This window comes from Canis lupus, chromosome 30, assembly GCF_003254725.2.
Source record: "Canis lupus dingo isolate Sandy chromosome 30, ASM325472v2, whole genome shotgun sequence".
NCBI classification, from domain to species: Eukaryota; Metazoa; Chordata; class Mammalia; order Carnivora; family Canidae; genus Canis; species Canis lupus.
In genome coordinates this window covers 21,890,186-21,905,626 of record NC_064272.1, presented here as the reverse complement: position 1 = coordinate 21,905,626, position 15,441 = coordinate 21,890,186, and the positions used below count along the sequence as shown (strand labels likewise).

Here is a 15,441-nt window from a genome sequence, read left to right as displayed (position 1 = left end):
ACAAACAAAAACAAAACCTAAACTAAAAGGGCCAAGCACAGAGACAAATATGTCTACAAAATGCATATACACTAACTAGATTATGTTACTATTTGAGGGTAATTTAAAACGTGAAATGACTGCTACCCACAGTGATATTTCCATATTTTTTCTTTTTTCACAACTATTGTCCCAGATCTACAGCCCCCTTCCCCAAATCAAGCCTATAAATAAGAATTTAAAAAGAGGTTCTGGGGGCATCTGGGAGGCCCAGGGTCCTGGGATAGAGTCCTACATCAGGCTCCCCATGGGGAGCCTGCTTCTCCTTCTGCCTATATCTCTGCCTCTCTTTCTGTGTCTCTCATGAATAGTTAAATAAAATCTTTAAAAAAATAAACAAATAGAAATAAAAAGAGGTTCTGAGTTAGTTACAGAGCTGCATCTCTGGAAAAAAATAATCCTATTGGGAGACTTATCTGTAACCTAGGCCTCACAGTATGACCACAAATGAAGCTTCTTTAAAGATGAGCTGATGAGCTCACAATCCAAAATTAAAAATATTCAAGGAAATACTTATCAAGCCTGAAAGTCAGCAGAAAAATCAAATATACTTTATATAATAAAATTATCAAATATAATACATTTTGTTTGAACTTACGATTTTAATTCTATCTTTTGTTTCTTCAATACAAAAAATAAGATAAAGTATTTTCTACTTTAATACAATCTATGTTACCCAAGGTTAATTGAGCTAGAAAGTTTTCTGTTAAGGTTACAGGCCCACCTACACCCACTTCCACAAAACAACCAAGTAAGAATATTATTAGAACTAGTGTGATCAAATTAATTGATTAATGGGGGGGGGGGGCGGGAATCCTTTTTTTCTGAATATAGAAAGAAATTGATAAAATTTAAATTTCTGTTCAGGATGAAAGTTCACAGACAAGGGAATAAAACACCTATAGTGTGAAATTCACTTTACAGTACGTATTCTATAGTTACAGGGTGTATACTGTGTATACAGTGTCTATACTATGCATATACAATATAATCTCATCCTGTTAAAAATCTATGTGCATATATTCTTGTAGTTCATTAAGGTGTTAATAATCATAAGCTCTGCTAATAGAAATATAATGTTTTTTAATATTTATTTATTTATTTATTTATTTATTCATGAGAGACACACAGAGAGAGAGGCAGAGACATAGGCGGAGGCAGAAACAGGCTCTGTGCAAGGAGCCTGATGTGGGACTCGATCTGAGAACTCGAGGATCATGCCTTGAGCTGAAGGCAGATGGTCAACCACTGAGCCACCCAGGCATCCAAGAAATATAATGTTCTTATATGCAGTTATCTATATATTCTCACTTTCCACAATGTACATACACTGACTCTGCAAAAAATAGAAGTAAAAACAAAAAACTATAGCAAATATCATACTTAGATGTGAGATGTGAAACATAGGAGTCAAGGAGACCCCTGCTAGTTCTTCTATTATTTTATTGGAAGTTATAGTCAGTTCAAAAAGGGAAGGGATTCTTTTTTTTTAAGATTTTATTTATTTATTTGAGAGAGAAAGAGCATGAGTAGGGGGAGAAGCACTGGGAGAGGGAGAAACAGACTCCTCCCCAAGCACAGAGCCTACAAGGGGCTTGATCCCAGGAGCCCAAGATCATGACTCAGCTGAAGTCTAATGCTTAGCCAATTGAACCACCCAGGTGCCCAAGCAAAGAAAATTTTTTAAATGATATAAGGAAAGAGGGGCCCCGAGGTGGCTCAGTCAGTTAAATGTCTGACTTTGGCTCAGGTCATGGGATCAAGTCCCAAGTTGGGCTCTGTGCTCAGCGGGGGGTCTGCTTCTCCCTCTCCCTCTGCCCCTTCCTACCCCCCCCCCAAGTTCTTTCGTGCTTGTGCTCTCTCTCTCAAATAAATGATCTTTTTAAAAAATGGCATAAGGAAAGAAAAAGATGTTTATGAACATAGAAAACTCAAGAGGATCTACAGAAAAATGATTAAAATTTAAAAAGTAATTCAGGGAGCGCGGCAGGTGCGGCGTTTCCCCAGTGGGTGGGGGACAAGGTGCGGCTCCTGCTACGTTCAGGCACCTGGCGGTGGGTCCGGAAAACGTGAAGGTGTGAGTCCTCCCGCCCTTTTCAGCCCAGACGGAGGCGCGGGCGTCCCGACGGGGGGTGGCGCAGAGCGGGGCCCCGGGCGCCCCAGGAGGGCTCGCAGGAGGGCTGGGGTGCACGGTTGGCCCCGCGCCCTCCCCGACTCTCCCGGTGCAGTGGAAGCGGCGATAGCCAAAGTGCCCAGGCTGCGTGGCCCCGGGCTGTGTTGCTTTTCGCACGTTTTATCATGGTCGTTTCCACACAAGCTTAATTTTTTGTTTGTTTGTTTTTTTAATAGTTTCACGTTACACGCAGGGAAATTGAGGCTCACAGAGGCTAAGGAACTCCACAGCTATTGACTTGCATCTTCTATTACTTAATATTGTTTCTTTGAGTTGAAACCATCAATGTGCTCTTTGAGTCACCGTTAGCACCGGTAGTAGGATCAGTAGGGGGATCAAAATCCTAGGAATTGTCCCCACACTGGGATCTGAAAAAAGTGCCTTGGGATATACATGTGTGTGTGTGTTGGGAGTGGGGAGGGCTAGTTCTGAGTAAGGGGCCTTGCTCTGTTTTTGTTTGTTTGTTTGTTTGGTCTGGTTCTTAGCTTCAGAAAGTCCTAAACTGGAAGGAAGGAGGATAGGAAAAATAATTTAAGTATTTTAGATTCGGTACCTCACCAAAGACTAATCAATGATGACTCAAAGCAGAAGTGCATTTCACTTACAAATAAAGATGCAAGGTTCAAATAAAATACTAGCAATTTGAGCAAGGTAAACCAAGCAGTGTAGTAAAATAAATAAATAAATAAAATGTAATTCAGTAAGACTAGTGGATATAAAGTCATATAAAGAAATAATTTTCATATCTATATAGCAGCAATAAACAAAATTAATTGTAAAAAAGACACATTGTTGGACATCTATTTGCCCCTCCAGATTCATTATCTTTCTCTACACTGGTAGTACCTTGGGATACTGACCTGCAGTAACAGGCTCCCTTGTTCTCTGGCTTCTCATTAGGTTTAGTAAGTGGTAGCACCAGCAGGAGATCCAAGAGAGGATGAAATGAAGATGGGGATTATATTACCTCTTCTCTCTCTCTGTGGGGTTGTTCTTGGCTGGCTGTATACCTCTACAAAGGTCATAACTCCCATCAGAGGGCTCTCTCACATAGCTATTTCTGTCTTTGGATTCTGGAAAATTGCCTTCTTCCTATCCCTTTAAGTTTAGGAGTAGTATGATTCTCTAACATTACTGCCCCCTAGGTACTGTATAACCCCTGGTAGTTTGCTTAAACTCTGCCTACGTCTTTGTAAATGACCTAATATGAAGGTGCTGTTTCCTATTTGGACCTTCAATGATATAGATATTATTTATGACAGCAACAAAGAATTTAACTGGAAATAAATGAATAGAGGTACTTAGATCCCTATGGACAAAATTTTATTTTATTTATTTATTGGACAAAATTTTAAAGCTTAATTAAAGGACATTTTTAAAAGGCTATTGAGACGTTACCATCCACATACAGACATTGGTTTTTCTCCAAATTGACCATATATTTGATGAAATTTCAAACTCCCAATACCTTTTTTTTTTTTAAGGGACTTGGCCAGGGAAATATAAATTTCTATAAAAGAAAAGAGGGCAAAGAATAGCCAAGAAAAATCTGAAGAACAATAAATCAGGTAAAGCCTTGTTGTTCTACCAGATAGTGAGTATTACTATAAATGTGTAGCAATTAAAACTGAAATTGGTGCATTACAGATCAATAGGGAAAGATAATGGTAATGGGACAATGATTATTCATGTGGACAAAAGCATAATAAAATTATACACCTATCTTACATTATAGAGAATATATGAATACCAGGTGAATTATAGTTGGATCATGAAAACTTTATGATCTCACATTACTAAAAGAGTATTCAAATAAGGCCTAAAACCCCACAGTAGATGCAAAGGAAACATTTGATGAATTTGACTACATTCAATTTTAAAATTCTGTGCATTAAAAGTTATTTTAGAGAAAGTAAAAATATAAGCCATGGCTTAGAGAAAACAAAGTAGACATCCATGTAATAGCATGTAGTAAGCTCACAAACATGTGGATTGAAAAGCTATTTAGGAAGTATGGCTCAGTCTTATTAAACATGCAAAATAATATCACATTTTTAGAGGTATTAAAAGTATAAAGGCAAGCATGGGGATGATAAATGCTATTAAATACAGAATAGTGCTATCTCAGGCAGAAGAAATGAGACCAGAATATGGACAGCAGTGCATAAAAATTGCTTCCACAGTTTTTCTTATGTAAGTTTTTTCTTTTTTCTAAGATTTTATTTATTTATTCATGAGAGACACACACACACACAGAGAAACAGAGACAGGCAGAGGGAGAAGCAGGCTCCCTGCAAGGAGCCTGATGTGGGACGTGATCTTGGATCCCAGGATCATGCCCTGAGCCAAAGGCAGATGCTCAACCACTGAGCCACCCAGGCATCCCAACTTATGTAAGTTTTCTTATGGAAACATGGGTGTTCATATTCTTCTCTATACGTTTATGTTGAAGATATTACTGATGCAAGTGGACATGACACAAAAGTAGAAACTAGATATCAGAAATCAAAGTCCAATAAACCAAAAGTTGTGGGATTTAATTTAAATCTTATAAACTGGGGATCCCTGGGTGGCGCAGCGGTTTAGCACCTGCCTTTGGCCCAGGGCACGATCCTGTAGACCCGGGATCCAATCCCACGTCGGGCTCCCGGTGCATGGAGCCTGCTTCTCCCTCTGCCTGCGTCTCTGCCTCTCTCTCTCTCTGTGACTATCATACATAAATAAATAAAAATTTTTTTAAAAATCTTATAAACTGTTATATAAGGAAAAAATAGGAAAATATCAGCTTTGTTGAAATGAATAGGTGCATTAAGAGGAAGATAAAGTAAAATACTTCCTTATTAACTGGAAGCCAAAACAGATTTTCTTTCTGTCTTTCTTTCTTTTTTTTTTTTTGGATAGAAAACTAACCAAGATGTTTTTCTACTAGTAATTCAATGTTAACCTAAGGTAAAGGCAATGCAGCAGGAAAACAAAAGTAAAACAAAACAAAACAAAAACAGTGAAATTAGATGAAGTAGATGTAGGTACAACTAGAGTCCATGATCACAGATGTCCTTGAGCATTTCAGAAATTGGTAAAGAATTTCACAAAACCACTCTTGATCATTTTATAAAATTCTGGTAGACTGCCTGCTGAGGTTCTGAATACAGAAAAAAAAAAGTCAGCACAATGACTATTTTTTAAACGGAAAAGAATGGCTTTGGTATTGTAATATGTCTATCAGGTCAAATTCCTTGCCCAGAAAGCAATTGAAACTTTTGTGAAAGCATTAATTTGCAAATCTTAAAAAATAATGTTGGACTTCAATTCAACATGAGTTGGTGAAGATTAAAATCTGTCAGTTGAATCTAATTTTCTTCTGTGATGGGTCTGTTAAAGGGCAGCGACAGTGTAATTAATTGCTCGAGGCTCAGAAACCCAATTAATCTCTAAGTTGACTTTTATTTCGTAGAATGTTAGTGCTAGAAGAGGCCTCAAGGATTATCTAGCTCACCCTCTTCATTTTATAGAGGAGAAAATAGACATCAAGGAGGTCAAATAACTTGTTCAAGGTCAAAGATACTGTCTGTCTTTGCCAGTGCATCCTGTAAATAGGTTCAGAATTGCATCATTTAAGCTTTTATGAGTTTCTTTGCTTTGGATCATGAAGTATTATTTGAACACAGGTTTTTCTTATTTCATAAAATACCTGGGAACTCATCTCATGAATGTCTCCTTGCAAAGGTTTCTAAGCCTCTAAATGTTCAAAATGTGAAGCCTGTTCCATAATGATTTTGCAGGAGTAGAGGAGTTGGACGGGACAGTGTGCTAATCTGCACACCCAACAGGGGAACTCTAGAAACAGAGGAGCAGCCCTCTGTGGACTTGTGGAAAACTAGGGGTCCTAGTTTGGTGGAGGCAGGGACACCGAATCCTGGTGGTACTGTGCAGGCCATGTCATCTCTTAGGGATTGATGTGCTGGCTGCCAAGATTTAAGTAGAAAAAGTGGCCACAGAGTATTTTCAGAGAATGTCAGCAGAGTAACAATGATAACAAAGATGACATAGGAGAAGATCACAAGAAATGAGACAGCTGCTGGAAACGTGGGAAGCAGAGTGGCACTCCATGTGTCAATGTAGCAGCCATGGAGGTGCTCTGCTCAATCTTTTTCAGGGAAGTTGCTTCAAGGAAAGCAATTGTCCAAGAACCTCCAGTTGCTATACACTGAGGTCTGCTGCAGCGTTCATGCTGTGGCCGTACTCTGCCAAAGCTGCTCCCAGCCAATCCCTGAGCATGATCAGGGTATTAGAGCCAGGACTTTTTGGCTCAACACGGAACATCTCTAATGGGAAGGCTTTGCTTGGGGACTCCCTACTGGCCTGGCAGAGACTTTATCAGTTGTGCTGCAGTTTGAGGCTCTTCCTGTTTTCCTCTCTCCTTTTATGGATGGGTGTCAGACCAGTATCAGTTCTGAAGGCTCTCCATGCCTACCTCTACTTGTCCCTCTCCCTTTCTCCTTTATAGACTTTTTCCTAAATAAACCTTTTGATCAGCCAGTTTGGTCTTGGCATCTGTATCACAGAAGACCCTAGCCAATGCTGAATATAGCAAATTGCCCTGGTCGATGTCAAGGAGGGATTTAAAAAAAATTATTTGAGAAAAAAATTGGGATCCTGCTTTGCTGAGGGGTGGTTTAATAGCAATAGTTTCTGTTTGGTTGTTCTAGTTACGATTATGACAATTTATTAATTGTGCTCCTTCATGATGGCATGCCTTAGGATATATGTGTTATAGCAAAATTTACCTCCAGGGGGAAAATCCATGTTTCATATACTCTAAGGTATACTTTTTTTTTTTTTTTACTTTAGTCTTTCTGAAATTGGAATGGGTCTTAAAATAAATGGCATGCCACAGTTAAATTGGAGGGATTTTTCCTTTACTGATGAATAAAATACCTTGGCATCCTACCATTGATGGTATCATAGATTCAATAAGAAACATTAGTTCAGTTCAGGTCACCAGATGCCAGGTACTATTATAGATCCTAAAGATCTAAGGAGCTGGATTAGCTTTTATCAGTTATTATTGGGCTGTTTCTTAGATATATCTACCAGGAAAAGAAAGAAAATCCTAAAGAACAGAATTATATGTTAGAGAGGTATACTGTGGATGACCATTTTTATGGGTATATCACTATAGAAATAACTAGAGATCCAAAGAGGTAAAAAAAAAAAAATGTCAGGGGAGGGGTGCCTGGGTGGCTCAGTCTCAAGCATTCAACTCTTGATTTTGGCTCAGGTCATGATCTCAGGGTCATGAGATCAAGCCCAAAGTGAAGCTACCACTCATTGGAAGTCTGCTTCTCTCCCTCTTCCTCTGCCCCTCCCCCTACTTGCACATGTGTGCTCTCTCTCAAAATGAATAAATAAATCTTGAAAAAATAAGTCAGAGGACACAGGACATATGCTCTTTGTCACTTCTGGCTGTATTCACTCATTTCCTTTTCTTTTCTTTTTTGCTATTTTTACAGCTGATGTTTCCTTATAGGAAACATTACAGGCCAGAGCTAACTTGTTCTGGTTACTCTGTCATTCTCCCAGCAGTATCTTGTATAATGAGTTCTATGTGTTCAACATTCAATGTATTAAACCCCACGTTGATACATGGTCAGAAATCCCGAGTGAAGGACCGAGCAAATCCAGTAAGCTTACCAACAGTCTTCCAGGGACACAGATTAGATGTAAGGATCTGTAGTCTGGATTCCCCATAAATGTATTTCATATCTAAAATTGTATTCTCTGGCATTGACTGCTTCCAAAGTTAGGATTGAAACTTTTGTTTCCTTTCTCTCTCCATGTGGTCTTTATGCTTGGATCACCATATTTCCAAAATCCTAGGAAAGAATAAATGGGGACCATTTTAATATACTACTCCATAGTCTTTGGAAAAATCGGTATAGTTCATGGAAAATACTTCAAACATGTTAGGTTCACTGATTATTTGAAAAAAAATGATTTTGTATGGAATAATGCCCTAGACATTGTGGAAAATATTCCATAAAATGAGAAATTTGGGCAGCCTGGGTGGCCCAGTGGTTTAGCACCGCCTTTGGCCTGGGGTGTGATCCTGGAGACCCGGTATCATGTCCCACGTCCGGCTTCCTGCATGGAGCTTGCTTCTCCCTCTGCCTGTGTCTCTGCCTCTCTCTCTCTCTCTCTCTCTGTGTGTGTCTCTCATGAATAAATGAATAAATAAACTATTTTTTAAAAATGAGAAATTTGTTGTAATAAAAGTTAGAAGCATCTCCTCTCTAAGATTGGGAGAGGTAGTGTGATCTAATTCAGTAGTTTTTAAACTTTTTTGACATTGATCCATAGTAAGAAATACATTTTACATCATGATTCAGTATTTTCTTTTCCTTCTTTCTTTCTTTCATCTTTCTATCTTTCTTATTTGTCATCCACAATTTGAAAAATACTGGACTTTATGAAAGATCATGAGCTGGGGAGGTAGACTTGATATGAACCTCTATCCACAACTAGTCCCTTCCATGAATTTGGCAAGTTGCTGCTTTTAAATCTTGATTTCTTCATATGTACAATGAACTGGTTTGTCCTGATGTTTACAGACCATTATATATGAACTGACTAGCATATAATATATGCTCAATAGATATAAGGCAACAGGAAAATGCTTTCTAAATGTTTTGCACTGCGTTTCCTTATATCCTTTGTCATTTATTACCTCAAGGTAAGGTTGTTACAGATTCTGTTAGCTCTAGAGTAATTGATACAGCCTCTCTTTCTCTCCCCCCACCCCCAACTTCCCTTCTCCGCTTTCCTCCCTTCTTCCCTGTCTCCCTTTTCCTTCTGCTCCATAATTCCTCTCTGTTTTCTGGCAATGCACCAAACAAAGTTGGGTCTTAAGACTATGTAAACAGCCTTGCACCAATACTCCTTTGCCTTGCTTCAGGTGCTCACAACCAGCTTGGGTTCTTTAGCTCTCCCTCCTCAGGATGCTGCCATCTTCATCTGCCATTCCTCCTGAAGACTTACTGTGTCCCTCTTTCTCAACAGGATCTTAGAGTGGGTGCTCAGGTTCTAAGTGCCCAGTCATTCTCCCTTCTTACAAGTCTGCTCAGGTTCTCTGCAAATTACTTCTCCTGGGCCTGACCCTATCCCCCAGACATACTCACATTTCTCTAGGTACATAGCTGATGTGCTATTATTTATTTAATCATTTCCTTACCATTGCATATTTGCATTGCTCCTCTTTTTTTCTAAATTGGAAAATTCCACAATTAATAAAATAATGCACTTGGTGGTTTAAAATTTTTGGTCTAGCTAATTTTCCATTAGAAAAAAATGCCTCAAATTTACCAAATTTGATCAAAGTAGGTACTTTTCCCAAAGTTAAGAAGCGGAAAAAAACCTTTCTAATGATAGTTTACAGATATATCTACTTATATATTAATATGCACACACATATTTTTAAAGATCAAGAAGAGCTTTATAATTCAGAAAGGGACCCTTTCTACTCTTTACAATGAATTAAATATGGTCACCTTTGCTTCACCACTAACCAGATTACAGTCTCTGTGTATCAAATGACAAATTCCTAAGCAATTATTATTTGCTGTTGCATATCCTGTTTTTATATACATGATATGTATGTGCCAATCCCTTATTTTAGTACTAATTTATATCATTTTTCAATTCTGTTCCTATACCTGTTGTTTCTGAACTGGTTTTCTCCTATGCTTAGACTGTGACAAAATGCACAAGAATGGGCAATGGAGGCAATTACCTAGATGAAGGTAATAATTTTTTTCAACTACACGATATTTTATTTTATTAAGTAATCTCTACACAGAACATGGGGCTAAAACTCATGACCGTAACATTAAGAGTCACAGGCTCTACCAACTGAGTCAGCCAGGTGCCCCTGAACTACCATGGTATTTTAGATACAAGTGGCTTTAAAAAAATTGCCAGATAAAATTTTATTCATATTCACAATGAATAAGCATTCTTCCTGTGTAGTGTTCCCCAACCTTGGAAATGCATGTATAACATTTCTACAGTTACTTTCCAGGGTTACTTTGGAATTCACCAAGTCAGCAATTTCCTATTTCCTATAGACTTGGTGAGGATGCAAGAGCAAGGATGAAAAGTAAGAGAGTAAGGAAGGAAGGAACCCACCAATCTAGGTTTAAATGGGACAACAAGCCACTTAGTGGTGTCATTTTCCTCGACCACCTCCACAATAATTATTAAGCTCTTGATCCCATCATCACCTAGTCACTGTGATTCCCAGATTATGGTGGCTGAAATATCCAGGAACAGATTTTATTGTCTTAATGAAACAATCAAATTCAACATATGGAAACTGACTTATACTGAATCAACCAGAAATAGTCACTTCCTAACTGCATATCACAGAGAGACAAAGTAAGAAGGGAAGTTATATACAATGAAACCATTAAATGCAGATTTGCCACAAGGCAAGATGGTAATGCTTGAACATTATGAAGTGCGAAAACTGCACAAACACATTATATTTTAAACACTTCATCTATTTAACAAACTATGTACACTCTTCAACTAAATAAGATGAATTGAGATTCAAGAGGCAGCATCGTACTGGCAAATCTCATCCTAAAGGCATCCATTAATATAAATCAACAGTAGCAATTTGGTTTGATCATTTATTTGCAAGAATCATTAAGGTTTATTAGCATAATTATTCCCTGTGGGATTTCATGTCAAGGAAATGAAAAATGGCATTATCAATATTTAAAAGATAAGTGTGTAATGTTCAGAGTACTTAAACAGTCATCTGCAGGTGGTGTCCAGCTGCAGCAAATTAGATTAGATTTGGGCATTTTTCTGAATGAAAGAAAAATTGCTTTGTTTTAATTGCTTTGTTTTATAAAGCAATACAATTTTGTAAATAATTTCTACTGTATAGTTAGAACTTATAGTGTATACCTATTAGCATGCCTTATTTCAGATCAGGAACTATGTTATGTTCAACCCTGTTATAACTACTAGCAAATACTAATCATATAATCCAGCATTTATTATTAGGGAAAGCTCTTTGCCTTCCATATACTAGACCTTTAGTCTAGACCTGTGGGTGAAAAAGCTATATTCCAAGGAGAAATGAACCAGAAAATTTCTCCTTCATGCTGGGAGGGCATAAATCCTTCCTCAACAATAAAATAGCTTTTATTATAATAATTCATCAGGAAAAATAATATTTAAATGTAATGACTATTTTTTAAAGTCATACAAAGGAATATTATTTAGTGATAAAAATAAATGAGCTATCAAATTACAAAAAGACATGGAGGATTCTTAAATGCATATGAGTAAGTGAAAGAAGTCAGTCTGAAAAGGCTACATACTGTGTGATTTCAAATGTATGACATTCTGGAAAAGAAAAAAAAAACTATAGAGACAGTAGAAAGATTAGTGGTTTACAGGGGTTTGGAAAGAAGGAGAGAGGGATGAATAGATGGCCCACAGGGGATTTTTTTTTGAGCAATGTAACTATTCTGTATGATACTATAATGGTGATTACATGACATTATGCATTTGTCAAAGCCCATAGACCTGTACAAATAGAGTGAACCTGAATGTCAACTGTGGACTCCAGTTAATGTATCAATGTTGGTTCATCAATCGTAACAAATGTACCAGACTCTCATATGATGCTAATGCCAGAGACTGTGTGAATGTGGAGGGGGGAGAGGACATATCAGAACTCTCTGTAGTCTATCAATTTTTCTGTAAATCTAAAACCATTCTAAAAAAAGCAAACTCTATTAATTAAAAATTTAGTCTATTATTTTCAGGTAAAATCAGCTAATTGTTGCAGTTGTTTAAATTTGTCTTTAATTTGGATGAACATTCAGGCCAAAAATCTTTCTCTCTGACATATCCCCTACTAAATTACATAAATTATTGTAGAATCTTTCTACAATACCCATGTGTGGACTGGAAATAAGAAACTATAACTAAAATTCCCTTTAGAACCAATGGTTCTCAGAGAAGCAAAAAAAATAATGAAATAATAAACACATGTTTGCTACTTTCCAATGCTACATGACATTTCACTATTAGGAATTTAAAAAACCCCACAAACAACAGCAACAACAAAAGCCCATGAATGTTGCATATTTTAGCTCTTTTGTGTATGGCCTGACCTATCCTTACTGTTTCGTTCATTAGTACACAGTGCTCTTATTATAATGCCATTCCTTTAAGGTAGGGGGTCCCTTTACCAGGGTAACAGGGAGTGCAGTGTGGTACTCTTAGACCAAGATTTGAATTCCACTTGTTCAGAATCCTGTTGGTTTTTCAGCATCCCCCCTTCTTGTGATTAAAAGCATGCCAACCATTCCATAAAATTCTTCTTTTCTCTCTTCTCTCATAATTTCTGGTCACCTATATAGTTTCACCTTAGTTTATTTATACTAAATGCAAAGCTTTTCCCTCCTCTGACACAACAGATTCCTCATCTGAATTATCCTTTTGAACGTCCTAACACTCAAATTACTGCATTCTAAAAATATTATCAATCCGTCAAAGTATATTTATTAAGTTATACTGCGTTCAGGGCTCTGTGCTAGCCACATTTTAGTAAATTGAGACAATTAGTAGTGCACTTAAACTATTGCTTATGTGTGTGGTGTTCTGAAATGTTATTTGCATGTTTTGAAAAGCAAATGGAGTTGATTGATTTATTTAGCTGCCTAACTACACAGATAATCTATGTATTGATGAGTGAAATACTTTGTGTATTTGATTATGAGGTAGTTTTTAAGTTACAAATACTTCTTTGAAAAACTAATATATTGGTGTGATTTAGAAATCCATTGCATTTGAGAGGGCTTATATTAAGTTCCTAAGTAACTAAACATTTAATGATCACATTTGTACCCTGTTAATGTTTTTAAGACATTTATATTTATATTTATGTAAGACACCTGTATTTTTTTTTTTTTTTTTTTTTTAGACACCTGTATTTAAGACATTTAAGACATCAACAAATATCATAGTTCAGTAAATAATGTTAACCTGAGTGTATGAATACAACCAAAAAAATCTGTCATTTGGTTGCTAAGCAGTCCATTGGATTGTGTTAGGAGATAAGGGAAATGAAGAAATCATAATGTATCTAGACTTTAGTGGAGATTTTTTTGAGAATTCTCCTAATAAGACCTTATAGAAAGGTATATAACTATTGGTAGCTTATTAGGAAAATTGGTGTATTGGTAACTAGTTGATCATATTGCAGGTTTGCTGATTTAGTTCCCCTCAGAAAGCTACTCCGGTGGTGTATGTCAGGGTTTGTGTTCTTGCAACCTCTTCTACATTCTTATCCTTGAAGTATTTGAAAAAACAAATGGCATGCTTATCCAATTTGTAAATGACATGACTCTGGGAGTTATTAAACATGTTACATGGGTATTGCAGAAATCAAAACCAAGAATTAAAAGTTGTAATCAAGATTCTGAGAGCACAGAGATTAAGGGAAGGGAATTAGCTAGTAGCTTCTAGAAATTAAAGAAGTGAGAAAGGAAACCAGAGGTCTTCTATTCTACCTTCTAATCTATAAAATCAAATATTGATTTAAAAAGGTAATTAATTCTACAAAAAGCTTTCTTTATCTTAATCATTTTCACCCATGAGATTAAACAGAGATGATGGTTTGTTAGGAATTACATTTGACTAACAATAATAATAGAATCCTGAGTGAAGGAGAGGACACAGAGGCTTAGATAAATTAGGAACTTATTCTTTCATACAGCATGAGGTCAGGAGTTAGGCAGTCCAGGGCTGGTGTGGTAGCTCTGTGGTCATGAAGAACTGAGCATCCTTCTATTTTTCTGTTCTGTCATCCAGGATCCAGAGCATTATTATCTCATTGACCAGGTGACTGGTGGGGTTTTAGTCATCACATGCTCTTATTTATTTTTAAGATTTTATTTATTTATTTATTTGAATGAGAAAGAGAGAGAGAACGAGAGAATGAGAGAAAGAGCACAAGCAGGGAAGTGGCAAAGAGAGAGGGAGTAGAAGACTCCCCACTGAGCAGGGAGCCCAGTGGTGAGCTTGATGATGAGCTCAGTCCCAGGACCCTGAGATCATGACCCAAGCTGAAGGCAGATGCTTAACTGATTGAGCCACCCAGTCGCCCCAGTCTCAGGCTTTTATTAAGGGCAGAGACTCACACATGCTCCTTCTCCTCTGGCAGAAAGGAATTCAACGAAGTCCATTTTGGCTAAAGTTTGAAGAAGAAACCTGAAGAGACAGACATACAAGCCTGTAAAGGCCAGGTTAAGGGTTTTAGTTGTTTTTTTTTTTTAAGTAATAAGAAAACAAAGTGAGTACTTACCATTAAGGAAAGTTTTTCCAATTTATGAGCTCCCCACAACTAGTGTTCCAGAACCCACCTACCACTGAGACTGGACAAGAATAACAGAGTAGCCCCTCCTCCCACCAACTGGCTAGCTAGCATGAGCCACAAAGAATAGCCATCGCCTGGCGTGTAGGAGGAGGAACTAGAGTGTGGAGACAGTCTCTGTCGTGCCAGGAAATAGGGAAGGCCTTAAGCTAAAGGTGAACCAGGAACATTAAGAGAAGCCTTCTGGAAAATAGCCTCAAGCATAAGCACAAGATAACACTAGAGAAATGTGAAGATAGTGGTGTACTGAAAATAACCAGAGTGACACAAAAGTTCAAAACCAGCTCAACTCCTGACTGCATGGGCTCAACCTCCTGCAGTAGTGTTACAGCAAGAGAAGAGGTGGACTTACTTCAGACCTAAATATGATATGCCTCAGTCTCTACTCTCTTACATGTCTGGCATTCAATCTAACATTATGAAAATGGCCAAAAATCAAGAAAAACCATTGTTATAAGTGTATAATGGGGGTGCCTGAGTGGCTCAGTTGGTTAAGAGTCTGACTCTTGATTTTGGCTCAGGTCATGATCTCAGGTTGTGAGATGGAGTCCCATATGTCAGGCTATGCTGGTGATATATATTTATATCTCAGGCACTTAGCAATGTTCAAAACAAAACAAAACACAACTTCCTGCTGATAACCCAACCAGCAAAATTTTAGTTAGAGGCTACTTTATAAGAAGCTATATATAATTCATGTTTTTTTTCTAGAGTTCTCATGAAAGATGCTAGACAAACAGGATTAAATGCTTTCAAAATGTTTTGCACTGTA

General features: G+C 37.4%; 1 long non-coding RNA gene across 1 annotated transcript; it reads right to left on the bottom strand.

The window, feature by feature from the left end:
* Positions 1 to 2,400: 2,400 nt before the first annotated feature.
* LOC118352910 (uncharacterized) lies at positions 2,401 to 14,509 on the bottom strand. Its single transcript, XR_004810833.1, has 3 exons — positions 14,437 to 14,509; positions 7,907 to 8,088; positions 2,401 to 2,714 (listed from the first exon to the last, which is right to left on the bottom strand). It is a non-coding gene; the product is annotated as an uncharacterized LOC118352910 (long non-coding RNA).
* Between the last annotated feature and the right edge of the window lie 932 nt (positions 14,510 to 15,441).